This window comes from Chanos chanos, chromosome 1 (genome assembly GCF_902362185.1).
Source record: "Chanos chanos chromosome 1, fChaCha1.1, whole genome shotgun sequence".
Lineage (NCBI taxonomy): Eukaryota > Metazoa > Chordata > Actinopteri > Gonorynchiformes > Chanidae > Chanos > Chanos chanos.
The window spans coordinates 30,656,757-30,674,435 of NC_044495.1; positions in this window are offsets into that span (position 1 = coordinate 30,656,757).

Below are 17,679 nucleotides of genomic sequence, written 5' to 3' on the forward strand. Positions count from 1 at the left end.
CGTATGCCCCCTCCTTCCCCGGAAGAACCAGAACGACTGAGTGTGGGCCGGCTGGGCCATGGAGGCACCCTGCGAGTGATGTGCCGTCTCCAAGGGGTGCACTGCAGGGCTCTTGTGGACACTGGGTCAGATATCAGTCTGGTGAGGCCTGGTGTGTTACCTCATGTTGAGTTCCATCCAGCCACTAGGGTCATGGAGACAGTGACTGGTGATCTGGCACCAATGCAAGGCTGGTGCACCTTGTCACTGGGTTTGGGTGATAGCCATATAGAAGCAGAATTCTGGTTGGCTGACATAATGGAGGACTGTATCTTAGGGGTGGACTGTTTGGAAGCAGTGGGGGCTGTAGTAGATGTGAGGAGGCGCATCTTGTCAGTGGGTGATGCCCTGGTAGCACTCAACACGCCAGATCCGGCATCTTGCACAGTGAATGCTTCCACGACAGTAGAGAGTCTAGGCATGGATGATGGACCTACCTGGGAGGATGTTTCTACAGAGGCCGCAGCCGCCTTGGAGGACCTGTTGAAGCGGAGCAGAGAGGGTCTGACACCAGAAGAGCAGCGGGAGCTCAAAAGCCTGTTAACGGAATACTGGCATCAGTTTGCAGCCACAGACGGTGAGTGAACCCGTACCAATATTGTGACACACAGCATAAATACTGCTGATGCTGCTCCAATACGACAACGTCCCAGATGCCTACCATTAGCAAAATTCCAGGAGGTAGAGGCCGAACTAGCAAAGATGGCAGCAGCAGGGGTGATTGAGCCAAGCGACAGCCCATGGTCGTCACCTGTTGTGCCAGTCACAAGGAAAGACGGCCGATTAAGGTTGTGTGTTGACTTTCGACGTTTAAATGAGGTGACACGGAAAGACTCTTACCCAGTTCCCAGAGTCGATGAGGCCCTCGATTCAGTAGCCGGGTCATGTTGGTTCAGTTCGCTTGACCTTAGAAGTGGGTATTGGCAGGTGGAGCTGACTCCAGAAGCCCGACCCAAAACAGCATTCTCCATTGGCCGAGGCTTGTGGCAATTCACAGTCATGCCATTTGGCCTCTGCAATGCCCCGGCCACCTTGAACGCCTCATGGAGAAAGTCTTGAGCCCTCTGTCACGCTCTGCCTGCGTGATCTATCTGGATGATATTTTGGTTCATGCTGCTGACTTCACTTCTGCACTGGACAACCTCTGTAAAGTGTTTGAGTGCCTCAAGATGGCAAATCTCCGCCTTAATCCCAGGAAGTGTACCCTGCTGCGAAAAGAGACACGCTTCCTGTGGCACATAGTGGGGCCCCACGGAGTCTCAACAGATCCCGACAAAGTCAGAGCAGTGCAGGAGTGGCCCATCCCCAGTAGCAGAAAAGAGGTTCGGGGGTTCTTGGCCTTGCTTCATACTACCGCCGATTCATCCGGTCCTTTGCTGATGTGGCCAAGCCATTGCATAGGCTGCTGGAGAAAGGGCGAGACTTTCAGTGGGACTCAGACTGTGAGCAGGTGTTCCTAGCAGTCCGGCAAGCCTTGGTAAATGCACCCATTCTGTCCTTACCCAAACCCGGCCAGCTCTTTATTTTGGACACAGATGCTAGCGAAAACGGATTCGGTGCAGTTCTGTCACAGCGTACAGATGGGGAACATGTGATTGCTTACTACAGTAAGTCTCTGAGCCCAGCAGAACGAAATTATTGCATAACCAGACGTGAGCTGCTGGCTGTGGTGCTTGCTGTCCGACACTTCCATCCCTACCTGTATGGCTGTCACTTCCTACTGAGGACTGACCATGCTGCCCTCCGTTGGCTACTCAGTTTCAGGGAACCGGAGGGGCAAGTAGCCCGGTGGATTGAAATTCTGCAAGGGTATGACTTCCATATTGAACACAGAGCAGGACTGCTACACCGTAATGCAGATGCGCTCTCACGCCGACCCTGTGCAGAAGGGGCCTGCCGACACTGCTTGAGGCTGGAAGAGAGGGAACAGCACAGGGGGCAGGTAGCTAAGGTGAGAACCCAGCACACACCTAGGCCACTGGATGGAATGTCAGTAGAAGAACTGCGAGAGCTCCAGGAGGCAGACCCGGACCTGGGGCCAGTGGTAAGGTGGAAACAGGGAGGGGTGAGGCCTGGATGGGAGGAGAGTGCACCAGTGCCCCCTGCCATCAGTGATCAGTGAGAGACTGGCTCTCTTCCACAGAGCTGTGTCTATAACCTCTCCAAGAACAACCTCAGCCTCTCTGATGCTGGTGCTTACTACTGTGCTGTGGCCACCTGTGGGAAAATTTTGATTGGGAACGGGACATTGGTGAACTTCTCAAAGGAACAGAACAAAGAAGGTAGTTAAAACCTCTCATCTTAAATGACAAACTAATGTACATTAGGTTCATTAAATGACCCTATCTAAATGTATACGCTTGCATGATATTTGCCTGAACAGGCCTTTTTTTGCCCCAAACAGATCAACCAAATCCTCTTATTCCAGTGGTGACTGCTCTATGTACAGCTCTCTGGATTTTTGCTGTCTGGATCATTTTCCTTCTTTCCTCCAGAAATAAGAACATGTCTTATAAGCACTGCTGTATTCTTGATACTGAAAAGATACTTGCAAAGTGTAAAGGTAGGCTTGACACAATCTGCTGTTATGGGACAAAAATGCAGTTTGATATTTTTTCAACGTGTAATGGACAGCTTTTTCTTCTTCTTCTTCTTCTTCTTCTTCTTCTTCTTCTTCTTCTTCCATGTGTCTATTGTAGTTAGATATCAGTCAGCTTCTTTCTATGAAATAATATTTCAAATATTATATGGAGTATAATATTACTAAGGAGTATAATATTATGGAGCACATCACTGTTTTATGACTTTTGAAATATATAAAAATATTTTCCTTTCTCTTGTTACAGCTAATCTGCCACTCAAGGTCTGTAACACCATGAAAGACAATTACTAGTGGTGTGCAGCTGGGTCACTGTTTGTATCCATATGTTTATTTGTTGACATGTAAAATTATTTGTATTTGGTTTTAAAATAGTATGTGTGGGGTTTAAAATGGAACTAGCTCAATCAGTTCAACCATCTATTTTTATATGTAAATGATGATAGTTTTCACACTTTATATGTACCTTATTCTAATTAAAAAGATTAGAAAAATTTCTCACATAGTAAAGTTAAACAAAAGTAGACTAAACCCTTATGTTAAGCTATGGTACACAAAAATATGGAAATGCTGAACAAACAGAAAAGGTTTTTTTTTTTTTTGTAACTGATGAATTCTCTTGAGATATATATAGTACGCACATTGACACACCAACCACCATTACCACCATCCTCACCTCCTACATTTTGGAAGTCTGAACTAGCAGATAACAAAATGTGTTTATAATCTTACAATGCCTGAAAAAAAGACCTTTATTTATTTCTGTCAAATATTGAAAAGTTGGTGAAATATGCAAACAACACCCCTCAATTGTCTACGTGAGGACAAAATGAGTAACATTAATTGTCTGGCCTACCATAGTATCAGAAAACTAGAATTAGACATGCCAAGTACAAATTAGGCAAAGTATGGTCTCTCCATCTTAATACTGCTTTTGGCAAATTTAGATTTCAGAGACGCAGGTGATGTGAGACAGTCCCAGGTGTCAGCTTACTCTGTCTGGGATATAATTACACACTGAACATTTGTGGTTTGCAGAGCTGGCTCTAATGTCAGGTATTTGCAGGGAAATGTCAGACTTTGATAGTATTGACTTGATTGCCCAAATAAATTTACAGTGATTTGTAATTTTGGTTTAATGTCGAAATAAATATCACCATACTCATTTCTGCTACTTCAGTCTTCAGTCTAATGTCACTCATATGCAGCATACACATATGCTTTTGAGTTATAGTAATACTTTTACTGAACTCATATGCCTTTAATTATTGAGCTAATTATAATATCTTTCAGCAGGTGGAGACTGACACAACTCTTTACACAGCTGTGGCCTTCACTGGAGAGAAAACCCAACCCTAAACACGCTAATGTCAAACGGAATTTCTGTGCAGAATTTCTTGTGTCATTGACTCAACATTGTTCACGTTTCATAAGTGTTGTTTGTGCATTGGCTGCAAAGATCTTCTATCTCTCTTTCTCTCACACCATTTTAAGTGAACAGCTCTGACATAGCTCTTGAAGATATTTTTTAATTTTGATTTCATTAAACGCTTTCTTTATAGCTGGAATACTGCAGTGCCTGTTGTCAGCTTGCTCATTTGATCATTGCTTGATTGTTTTCTTTGATTGTTGGTTGTTTGGACAGTTCTTGGATTGATTTAAGGCATATCGCTGCTTCCTCTCTAATTTTGTTCAGCAAAACATCAGTATTTGTGGAAAGAAAATACAGCAACACAGAACTATTCTTATCATCATATTACTGAGCTGAAAAAAGGTGATGCTCAGCCTGAGTCAGTCAGAGTAGTGCGAAAAACATATAAACATATACACAAATGCCTTCATTGCCTCTAAAGATAGAAATGTATCAAAATACTGCATTTCTTTTTGTCCCTTGAATATTCTGAGTTGTCTCCAAACATTAGAGGACAGGTTTGAAAAGCCTGTTTGATCACAGTTTGTTTATAAGTTCATATTTATATGTTACTTTTTGAGTAAATAAGTTTTTTGTACATGTACATGCCCCAGTCCTTAACACTGCGTGAAAAGTGGTGTATCTGGAAATATCGGGACAAAGTAAACTTCCGCCAAACCTGCTGTTTGCTGGAGGTATTCGGATGCCCGCAGAACTTTGTTATGCGGACCTGAAAACTCCCGCAAATGTCCGAATACAGCTGTTAGACGGAGGTTTTCAGGCATCTGCGTGACCACAGTCGTTAGCTGATGGCTTGGCCTTTCAAATGCTAATAACAGTCAGTGGTCTGGGTGGGACTGGGTACAGAAGCCTGCCCCCCTTCCTCGCTGAAACTTTCTATCAGTTAGTCTATATGTAATATCTAGGCTATATTTTGATAACCACAAAAACTTGTTAGGTGTTGCCTTGTGTATAATATAGCAGTGGTAGGCCCATATAGTCTTTGATGTCATTGCACTGCCGTGCAGCTAAATTAAGATGGACTCTTCAAATGGAGCACACAAAAACACACTGAAAACATAATTTAAAAAAAAGTCTAAATGAGAGGTTCATTAATTACATATTTGATGGTTATGCAACTGACCTTTACTTGGGATCAGGTATAGGGTGACCAGATGCAAACAGACCAAATGGGGGACAAGTAGTAAGTTTGTGTGGGACAATGTGGGACATGTTACCAACACTGAGAGAGAACGTAAAACTTAGATATAACGTCAGTCTAACTGAATAAGAAACACTTGTATACACTTGTATTGATAGACATCCAACATGCATTGGCCATTACCGGCCCATCAAAGGCAAATGTACTTAAGCAAAGCAGCAGGCATCATGCAGCTCAAGTCTTTCAAGTTAACCAAATGCAACTATAAGAATAAATAAGGCTCAGAATAAAAATTACATAAAGTAAAACAATTTCAATGCAAATCTTTATATCAAGCCAAAATCTCTACTGGATGAGTAGCATGGTCAGAGGGCATAAAAGATCTTTTTCCTTTCTTTTTGACCATGATGTCGGCTGACAGCATTTACCTTCATATCTGTAAAGTTTTACTAAGTTTGGTTTTTGTGACGTATCAAATGAATTCATCGGCCCCAGAGCCATGTACATGGCTCTGATTGGCCCCACAGCTGCACAGTTTGATTGACGGCCGCCACAGCCTCTTGATGACCGCCCTCAATGCTCTCCTCTCAGCCATTGGGTGAAAGCAAGGCTTTTAAAAAGACTTGGCTATGTTGGATTTTTACTGCTTTTGACGTAGCGCTATTAAATAGATTAGAAACTATGCCGCAACGGCACAAGAGGCTCATGTTCCGGGCAGGTTAAAGAATGGATCCATTTATTTTTATTTCTGACTGTTAAAAACCAAACGACCAGCGAAAATGCGGAACATTATCTCAATATGAGGGATGCGGGACAAAGGGTACAGGAGTTTTTGTTGTTGTTGTTGTTGTTGTTCCTCGCTTGTTTGCTTGGCATGTTTCTCCTCAGTACGAGGACGCGCCCCGTTTTCAAACCACCCACTCAGAATCTAAGGTTGAGTCCTGTCCAAGCAGTTTTCTGTGCGTGCATGGCGTAGAGTGACAGTAACCAATAGCATTGTGTGCAACTGCAGCGCGAAATTTGCTTTGGGGAAGGGGTTACCTGTACGTAGGAAAAGCAAGTCACAGAAGGATTACAGAAGTTGTACTCCGTATTCTGTCGATAGTGTGCATTTTGAAGATGACTTGCGAAAGAACATTTGAGTTTTCGAACGGACAGCGGAGTGGAGAGGCTACTCGTGCGCTACTCGTGCGCCGGGAATATCCCATTTTTCCAACGCCGAGTCCGAACGAAAACAAACAACTGGTGTCCCCGTTAAATGCATTTTTAAGAAGATGTCTGAACAGCAGTAAACGTTCATGGAGAATGTTATTCGGCGGTTGGACAGGATGGAGTCCCATCAAAGAGGCGCAAGAGGAGTCTGCCCCAAAAAAGAAGACGAGCGGGAAATAACTCTGCTTCGGTAAGTTTATTTCTGTAGCCTTCTGGCTTTCGTCTTTGACTGCCGCGCATTCTTATACGTTCACATTTCTTTATCTGCTTTATCCCTTAATGTGGTTGAATTTAACTCTTGTATTAATTTTGCTCCTACAGGAAGCTGTGCGGAGAATGCGTAATGCTGAAAACAACACGCGCAGATATGATCCCCGGACAAGGTAAGACAACGTGTTTTGTTGGTAGACTACATCGTCGCGATTGTTTCATAGCAGTGCTTGGAATTCTAAACAAATTTTTAATCAATCTTCCTTTCCTCTCCGCTTTTTTTCTCTCTAGCATCCTGCAAGACCTATTGAGACTATTCGAAAGAGTTACAGGATGAACCAAGAAGGGAATCTACACACCAAAGAAGGGGACAGGATCGCCACTCGAACGAGGCGAAGGAGGAGAAGAGTAAGTCAAAACAATCATTTCCCCAGTAGTTCTTAGACTTTTTCTCCATTTGCTATTTTCAGTCATCTAATTTCTGTTTTCACTGTGTTTTGCAGCGGCACAAGGCCAGGGCAAGGGTTCTTTAAACTGAGGAAGAGGCTGAGGAAGACCGCATATAGATATAATTTCTGAAGAGGAGGACGCCATCTTGGATGGAAGGCCAGCCTGGGTCTGCAGAATAGACTGAGTTGTCTGCACTGTGTGGGGTGCTACAGAATAGACTGGACAAAGACCAAAAATATGTTGTGAATCACCATGCACAAGTTGGTGCGGATAGATTCACAATGGAGACCACAGAAGCTGGGTTGTTCTTGGGAATGCTCAACATTTAGAGTTTCATTTATGTTCCCAAAAAGCATTTATATTATATACTATGATATTACAGTATATTCTGTTCTAATGTATTCTGTTCTGATATATGTTGTACATTGATTATATATATATATATATATAAATTGTCAATTTATATGCCTTATCATTTATATTATAAGGCATACACTGTATTTTCTTTATAATAAAATTTGTGTAATTCATTTTTGTTTGCCAGACTATCTATACAATCTACCTATGAGCATAAAACAACACCACCAATAATAATAATAATAACAATAATAATATTAATAATATAAACCATATGAAATCATGTCTGGGGACACACAATGGACCAATGGGGAAGGGTTTTAGAGGAGGGGCAAGACATTGCTCCACCAATCCAAAGTAAGATTTTTGACCAATTGCAGGATACCTGGTGGCCCAAGGTGTGAAGTGCAAACGTTCCCTTGCAAGCACTCCCAAGGGATTCTTCACCATGGCAACTAAGGGCTCTAGGCAGACCCCCAAACCTGGTACATATTCAGGAGTATTCCATTCCGCGTAACAAAGCTGCCGGATACAGCCGATTATCTGTGGAGTATCCGGGAATATACAGGAGCATTCCAGTCCGGATACACCTCTTTTCACGCAGTGTAACAGTGAGCTACAAGCTACAAAGCAGGGTGATCATCAGATTCAATGACTGACTTCATCATAACTGATACAACACCACCATTTAATGTCTGGTAATGAGCAATATGGGCTGAAGTAAAACAAAGGAAAAAGGTTAAATCACCACTCATAGGGACACATTACTTTATTCATTACTTAAGGGTCCAGTATGTTTGCTTATGGTACTTGTGCAGTTTTATGATTTGACCAAGCTTACCAATGGTTTTCAGGTGTAGACATATCCACCGGCTTTGTGCACCCCTGATGCAAAGTTTAAGTTGAAACTGGATAACAGAGTTGTATATTCAATCCTGTGGTAATTTTTTTGTTTAGCAGTTTTCTTGCTTATCCTTGTCCTCTATCTTAAACTTGCGACCATTGTCCTTTAATAATTCAGATTTTCCCTGTGCACCATATTTGTAGAATACAGGAAAACCATGTACAAAATATTAAAATGTTTTAGCTTTGAAAGCCACTTTGTTCCACTGTAATTGAACTGGTCGGTGACAGTACAACATGAGCAAATTGTCAGCGTGCTGCTGTAAAAAAAAAAAAAAAAAAAGTGAAATCAGACAAGAATAGAAAAAAAGAAGTAAACAACACAAAAAACAGAAGCCACTAGGGTGACCTCTATCATCAAATTTTAGGTGAAATATGATTAAATGTTAGTGGGGATGTCACATGGAATTATTAGTACTGTGGTCTATTTATTGTACTTACTACAGCTCTGCTGAATCACTAGAAAATAGATATCACTTGTATTATATCATACACACGATAATCTAAATACATTTTTTTTTCATTTTATATAAGGCTTAAACTCTATTGACAAATGTAACAAGATGGGTAAATGCTGTGTTATGTTCAGAGGTGGGTGGTAACCCCTCATGTTTACTCCGTTACACGTACTTAGGTAACTTTTCCCAATAAATTCTATACTTAAAGGAGTAGTTTTAATGCATAATACATTTCACTCCTACTTGAGTGCATTTACAATAAAAAATGTACTTATACTCCATTACATCAGACTACACACTTCTTGCTACTTCCTTTTATGCAAGGTGTAGTTAATTTAACTACATTTTGGGTTAGTTTATCATAATGGATTTCTCCAAACCACCTGGGAGCAGTATCGGTAGATCCATAGCAATATTGTGACAGTAGTTATTATCTTGTATTCCAAGAATTATTTGATTGCTGACACCCTCAGTCGAAGATGGCTGACGGTGGTAGCCATGCACAAAATGCTTCAGACATAAAAAAAAAAAAAGCAATATATAAAATATAGTCTTTATACTTCAGAAACCAACTGTCCATGCAACAAAGGAGTAAAAATGGGTATGAAGCCACAGCTGACTATAAGGAATATCATGTCTTTTTTAGGTTATGTTATGGATATAAGCTCAATTATTTAAAAAAAAAAATCAAAACACATATTTTAGAAACAATAGAGAGGAAAAAATCAAAGTGATATTAAGAATTGCAGTTTGATCCAGATCAATCAGCAGATTTGAGCTTGGAGTAGAGCTGCTGGTCCTGCGCATTGAAAGGAGTCAGTTGAGGTGGTTTGGGCATCTTGTCAGGATGCCTATTGGGCGCCTCTCTGTGCAGGTATTCTGGGCACAACCAACCGGGAGGAGACCCAGGACATACCGGACATGCCAAAGGCTGACCACCCCCAGTGTCATACTTTGTCATGGGGCCTGTGATTCTTGGTGGTGTCCCTAGCAGGACTCTGCTGACACCAGTTTAAAATACTTTGTAACATAATGTAGATTAGAACTGATCATAATTGATATAGATTAATACAGATTATAACTGACACAACTAATGGTATCTTTGCTAACACTAAAATGAATCTAACTACATAATCCACTGAATAATGCAAACAAGATCAAACGATTATATATTAGCATCTATGACAAAGGATATTGTTTTAGTAAAGAGTGCTTGCAGTTTCCTTTGTACTGCTGCATGTGGTTTTTGTGTGATAAAAACATCTATCTCACTTCAATTCTCCCATTGTAATGATAACTGTCACTGGTGGCAATTGGCTTCTCATTTCTAGATGCACTATAGCAAACCAAACCCTAATTACATTGTTTGTACTTAAAATGAATGAGTTTTAATTTTAATGACCTGTAGTTAATCATTGCAGTACAACAGGAACTTAAGTCCTTCTAGTCAGCCAATGAGGTAAAGTGCCATTTCACTTCATACTGTCTGTTTTACATTTATATCAAAGCAACATCTCCTGAGCATCAAAAGACCAGGAGCTTCCTCTAAAGATGGTTAGGCTGTGGGTGGCTACTCTCCTTCTCTGTGAAGTTTGTGAGTAACAAGATCTCTTCATAGTCATGCCTATCCTAGAAACGAGAACATGCAACCATCAGGGACCTGCAGCATTTTTTTTTCTGGAAATGTTTATTTATGTATTTATTTAGTTACTGTATTTGTACATTTTTTTAGTTAGTCATATATTAACAAGTGTTGTTAAAACAATATTAATTTAAAATATAAACGCACTCATTCTTTTTTTCCCTCTCAGACACGATCATAACAACATCAGCTAGTGAGAAAATTCTCTTGATTACAGCTGAAGTTGGTGACAAAGTGACCCTCCCATGTTTTTTCTCAGAGTTAAATGACTTTGTGTTCTGGTACAAGCAAACAGTTGGACAGAAGCCTCATGCTGTGGGGTTATTACAAGGAGCTTTGGTTCCCCAGTTGTTCAGTGAGTTCAAGAACTCACGCTTCAAATTGGAAAAAAACAAGACGAGTGTTTCACTAATTATCGAGGAAGCTGCTGCATCAGATGAAGGCAGTTACTTCTGTGGCACACGACCCAATTTTCACATTGAGTTTTCCAGTGGATTTCTTTTGGTTTTGAGAGGTAATCAGCGTATATGAAAATAAGTATCACAGATATATAATAACAACTTAAACAACATAAATATGTGTGAATGTACAGTGATTTTAGTGGACAAATGTAAGAAATTTGCCATATTCCAAATATTTTGTGCAGTTTGACACTTTTTATTCTTAGGTCATCATCAGTCCAGTGCCACATCAATTCTTCAGCACCCAGTAACTGAGTCAATTCATCCAGGAGACTCAGTGACCCTGCAGTGTACAATACTCACTGAGAGAAGTTCAGCAGAACTCAGTGTGTTCTGGTTCAGACCCACTTCAGGAGGATCTTATTCAGGAATCATTTACACCTATAAAAACAGGAGTGATCAGTGTGAGAATGGCTCTCTTCCACAGAGCTGTGTCTACAATCTCTCCAAGAACAACCTCAGCCTCTCTGATGCTGGTGCTTACTACTGTGCTGTGGTCACCTGTGGGAAAATTTTGATTGGGAACGGGACATTGTTGAACTTCTCAAAGGAACAGAACAAAGAAGGTAGTTAAACCCTTTCAATTCATGTTATAACCGTGTATACATCAGCAATCAGTGATTTTGACATAGCAATGATTTAGTTTTTGAGTACTTCATGATTAAAAGTATTTGTTCAAAATTTCTGATTTCTTTTTTTCTCTGAGATTTTGCAGATTTCAGGTTGGACCCTGTAGTCTTTGGGCTGATAGTGGCTTTGATTTTGTTTGTTGTCATAACTGTTGTTGAGGGATGTGTGATCTACAAGTTGAAAATTAGAAAGCAGTGCATAGGTAAGTCATTGTTAAATTGATATTTCTGAAGGAAATAGTTTTTTGTTAGCCGGTAATTACCAGTTTTTGCCTGTTAAAATTTACAAAAAAAAATGTTCAGTTAAAAACTTGCTGGTAAAAATGCCCAGTAATAATGCTCATACAAAATGTAGCTATGACGAAGGCTATCTCTAAACAGGACATTTGTGTTTTGACCGTGAAACGGCCTTGCAAGCTGCAAAGTCACATTGGACTCCTTTGATTTCAAGTCGGCAGCAGAGGACTTTGCCGCATTGAAAAAAAAGGAGAAAATAAAATGTTACCTAGTAGCCAATAGGCTAGGCTACATTTGATGCCATGCAGGTTACAGGCTACAGATGTCACAGGTTAGCCCAAATTTTAGCAGCTAAATTTTGAGGTTTTGCTCAATTGTTACTTTTCGTTTGGCTTAATCGTAAGGCCTACTGTTCATTAAGTAGTCAAACTGATTTGAGGTCGTTTTCATTATTTCGTCAGTCTAAGTGTATGTTATATTTGCATTTGCAACATAGATCATCATTGAAATGTGACAAGCAAGTTTCAGATTTGTCCGGATGCCTGATCGCCAAGAGAAAATCCTAGCGGAAACCCTTATATATAGGACATTTGTATTGAGGCTGAATTCATGATTTGTGACAAACTTTTCATCCCAACGTTGTTCTTGATTGATAGTCAAAATGTGAAAATACCATCCCTATGCTTTATTTATTTCAGACAACTCTTTAACAATATTCACAAATAAAGTTTTAAAGCATTCTGCATGCTACAGTATTAAGCATTTACAAAAAGAAAGCGTAAAAAAAATGTTTGTCATCATGATGAAATGACAGTTCTTTACAATTTGGATGATATGCATGGTAATACATGTTTACTATCATTATTATTCATATCAAGACTTGGTCTGTTTCAGAATTATTGGCACTGATCACAACATGAGTTCATTTGAATTGAAGCTGAAATTGAATTAAAAGTCTTACATTATAATTTCCTCTTCTAATCCCGAACAGGGTCACAGCATGTCAGACAAAAAGATCCGGTTGAATCACAATACATTGCACAGGTATGTGAAGAACATATCTTAATCTGCTGATTTATTGACAACTATTTAAACATCTTAGAATCTCATGTTCACATGATATGAGAATCTCATGACTAAGTTGTGATCATGGAATCCACTGAATGCTCAGAGTTTGGGCATTCTTCATACCCATTTTCATATTCATATTCTTTGTAAATCTGCTCAATATGGCTCTTTGTTGAAGTTTATCTATGTTCTCTCTGCTTCTCTTTAGGTTATTGATACAGGCGAGTTAAATTATGCTGCCTTGAACTTTCCTGAGAAAAAAAATAATAGGAAATGCAAGAAACGAGAAGAGCCTCAGCAGTGCGTGTACTCAGATGTGAGACGCCCCAGGATGTGAGTCTGTTATAAAGTTTACCTTTCAGATGATGAGAAGAGCTAATGTGTTGCATCCACAGTTATTTATACAACAACAAAAAAAACAATACTTTCTCAGTCATGGCTGTGACTTGTACTATTTAGGATAGACAACATTATAGGCAGTGCTCTTTTCTATTAAATTCTGCAGTCTGAAATTAGTGAGTACTACTTGGTATTTGGTGTAATATATTATGAATGACAGGCATAAATCATTGGTTAACATATTGAATATGAAGCTGTGATGGTGTGTGTAAGAGGCAATAATGGTGGCTGTGGAAAGTGTCTCTGTGGTTGTAATGGTGATGTAGTGTAGTATGTTGAGCATCTGGGGATTGTATTATAATTTATTTACATGGATGGACTCAATGGCCAAGGCCAAGTGGGTCTTTTTCTTTTTTTTTCTTTTTACCCGTGCTTGGGCTAAATTGGTCATGTTACTGCTTTTGTTGTTGTAATGTTCTTTTCTTCTTGTGCATTCATATAAAAAATAAATAAATAAAAATAAAATTGAAAAAGGCAAGATTTCTGTGTACCCAATATGTTTATATTGAATAAATAAATTAATAAGTAAATAAATATTTAGATTCCTTTTCTGACTATTCTTAATTCCCTTTGTCTAATGTGTTCCATATTAATGTGTATAGAGACAGATATTGGTCACATTTACATGTGTATAGTTGGCAGAGCATCTTACTTTTCTTCTTACCAAAAGAAAACATGTCATAAATGACTTACTCATGCATTTTTGTGAATTTAAATTCTTGTTAGAAGGTCACTTAAAAAAACAAGGGAAAAAAAAAGAAAGAAAGCATGTCATAAATGAAATGTTATCTTTTCAACTGGTCTAATGAACCACAATCAAAATGAACATGACCGTAGAAAACAAAATTTAAATTTTTCATCCAACTGATACCTAGGCAGTTTCTAATTACCTTGTTCTCCTAAAATACAGTACTCTAATTTTGCAGCAATCTTGGCCCATAAAGGTGTTGGGCATCAACGTGTTAATGTTAAAAATAGTAAACAGGCACAGTGTTTTTCAGTAGTAGTCTTCTCTATTAGTTCATTGATAATACAGCTGAAACAGGAGCAGAGAGGAGAGAAGAGCGAGCTCTCCTGCACACTGTGCACATGATGTTACCCAGACTGAGTCATGATGTTACTGATTAAAGAAAACAATTTCTCATTCAAAGATATACCCATGCTCCACAAGGCCTTTGACCTTGTCTGCTACAGATAACAAACACCTTTAACCCAAATCTGAGAGAAAATGAGTGATTTCTGGTCTTTGCTATGAGTGAGGGTAAAGAATTTGTGAGGACAAAGGCATGTAATTACGTGTGTGTTTATTCTTCTGACCTTAATACCACAGAGAGCATTCTGCTAGGCACTGCAAAGGTAACCTTTAGCATAATATACTGTGATTCTGATATTTTCTAATCAACAAATACAAACCACCATTTCATATGTACATATGGGCCAAATAATGAAAATAAATGTATTAAAATTTGCTTGCACAACTTCAAAAACAAATAAACAAATAAAAAACATTTTGTCTTCGTTCTGGTTTTATACAAGTATCCTCACTGTTTCCCACTCCAGTGGACTGGTGGCTCAGGAGTGGACGTGAAAAAACACATGCCTCTAAAATCTTGACTGACATGACCAAGTTTGTACTTTGTAGTCCTCTGAGGCCCTTTTGACCCAAGAATAATGCAATGTGGGTTTCCTAACAACTCTTATGAACTGTTATAAACACACTGTGAGAATGTGCACAAGACACAACATTGACAAAGACTCAGGGAGAAGGAGCCTTTCGACAATGGACACATGGACACACAAGTGTACACCGACACACGCACCTGAAATAACCTAAAGAGAACTGTCACTTTTGAAAATGAAATGACTTGAGAATCTCTGTAAGACTTCAGAGAGTATTTGTAGATTACAAAACATCTATTTCCTCTTCTTCACAAGCTTAACACCAGATGTTCAGTGACTCATTTAAGCAATAGAGCTTGATCCCTGCATATTAGCCAAAATGAGTATGGTGAACTCAAAATAGATTTAAAAAAGATGCAAGTATAAACTAGTGAGTGTTTGTTATTTAACCTCACACTGAAAACAGTTGATTGCTTCAATGGGTAGTACAGAGGAGGGCCACAGAGGGTGTTGTTTCTCATTGTGAATTTCCCGAGCTATATCTGTATTTTGTTATAATGCAGTTGAATGAGTGGCTTTGAGTCACAAACGTTACACACATTTCACTTAACTATCCCAAATCAAAGCTGAACAGTAGAGGCAACTTACAGTTTTTCTCTACTGAGAGGAACAGATAATATTAACTACTTAATGACAAAAGTTTTTTTTTTTTTTTGAGGAGGGGTCTACATTTCATGCATACAATAAAGCATACAATACATACAATGAAACTTCTTCATATCTACATGTTAAGTGCTGTGTGACCTGTTTGTGCCTATTTTTAGTTGTTTTCAATCTAGGGACTGACAGACATTTTTTTTTTCTTACAAATTTTACCTCATACTTCATATTTCAATACACATGCAAGCTGCACTATAAGTTATATATGTTTTTTTCTGACTCTCTGAATTGAATAATGAACTAATCAGTTAACCATCAATGATAGCTGACTGATAAAAGGTGTTTTTTTTTTCTTAATAATGCTGAGAAAAAGCAGAAATACTTCATAAGAGATATCAGAAGCATGTTCTCACAGCTTCACTTGGACAGAAATAATTCATCGACTCAGACTAAGATTTATCTATTGAAAATACTTCTTTTCCCTTTACTTTTCTTTTCTTTTCTTTTCTATCTTGCATGAACAGCTCCTCACATGCCTGACATTGAAAACAAGCTGGTTTCTTTTTTATGATATTTCAGTGCCATATCGATGCAGTTTCGTTACGCCATATATTTTTTTTCTTTTTGCATGGCACATTATCCTGAAGGAATCTTGACAGAGTTCTGAGACAGTAAGCAAGAATACATCTCTACAGAATATTCCCCCTGCAATGTTCACTAAATGTAGAATGATATGTGAAAACTAATATTGTTCTGACGAGTTGTGCTACTTTGTCAAGAAATGCTACCACAGCGCGAATCAATAGCAGAGTCTAACCCCGCCCCCAACCCTAACCCTAATCATAACCCAAGACTGTGCTCTAGGTAGCACATACCGATAGGTAGCACAACTCGACAGAACAATACCCAAAAGTGTTCTTATTTGCTCTCTGAAAAAGTATTTTGTGTGAAAATGACTTTGTGTCATCATGTCCCATGCTGTTTCTTGTTGAGTTTGCGACATCGTCTTATAGAGTATTATTTAGGTTATTGAGAAATGATTTATTGTGTCAAAGATCAGAAGACTGTGTGTGTTTCAAACAAAACATTATGCAATTGTCAGGAGAGTTATTTTATTTTCAACCTTAATATCATTTTATTTTGTCTCAGTATCATCCAAGAATATCCAAGCACAGCATATTCAAGATTTCATTACAGCTTAAAAACAGGTCAAACTTCATATATGGAATTAACGATTTTAAGAGAATTTTGTCCTCCTAAGACAAACTCAGATCTAATGTAATACCAGTGTACATGCTTATCTGAGGACTAAATCATTGCAAATAGATGTGCTAAGCTAAGCCCAGTGCCATCAGAATAAATCCACTGTTTGAACTCATGCTCCCAGTTGTGAAGCTTTACTATAATTTGAGTGACAAAGAGAGAAAATACAACTACAACTATTTTTGCACCCCAAAGCTTCAAGAGCAGTTCTTGTACTATCTACATCAAGTGGTTTCAACTGTCCATAAAGAAGTTTTTGCTCACACTGTACATCAGTATCACTTTGCTTGGGTTTTTTCAGCAGTGAAGGCCACAGCTGTGAAAGTAATGAGCCTATCTTCTTTTGCTGAAAGAAATAATAATTATCTTGTCAATAATTAAAGTGTTCACATGCTGTTGTGGAACAATTTATATAATTTTGTACTCTTCAGTAATATTTTAGTGGGTCTATGTGACGTTAATAGTATTGTACATGATGCTAACAGTAATATCTGGTGTTTCTTACACTCAAACACTTGACAAACGGAGCAAATGTTTAGATTTAGTCCATAAGATAAGATAAGACAAGACTTTATTGATCCCCAGGTGGGGAAATTTGGGGAATGATGATTTGATGACGATTTGACTGGTTAATCTTTAACAAGGTCAACATTTATATATTTTTATGATATAAACACTCGAGGAAGTCATTAGGACTGCAATTAAATTAGAGGTACTTACAATGAGTTCCATCTTTGCTGGAGCACAAGAGGAAAATGATCCAAACAGCACAAATCATGATGATCGCAAACTGAACACCAACCACTGGAATAAGACCATTCATTTCCTCTGCAGAGGGAACTAGGACAGAATGTAATGCCAGAGAATTCTTTGTCAAGTTTCAAAGTTATATAAACAGT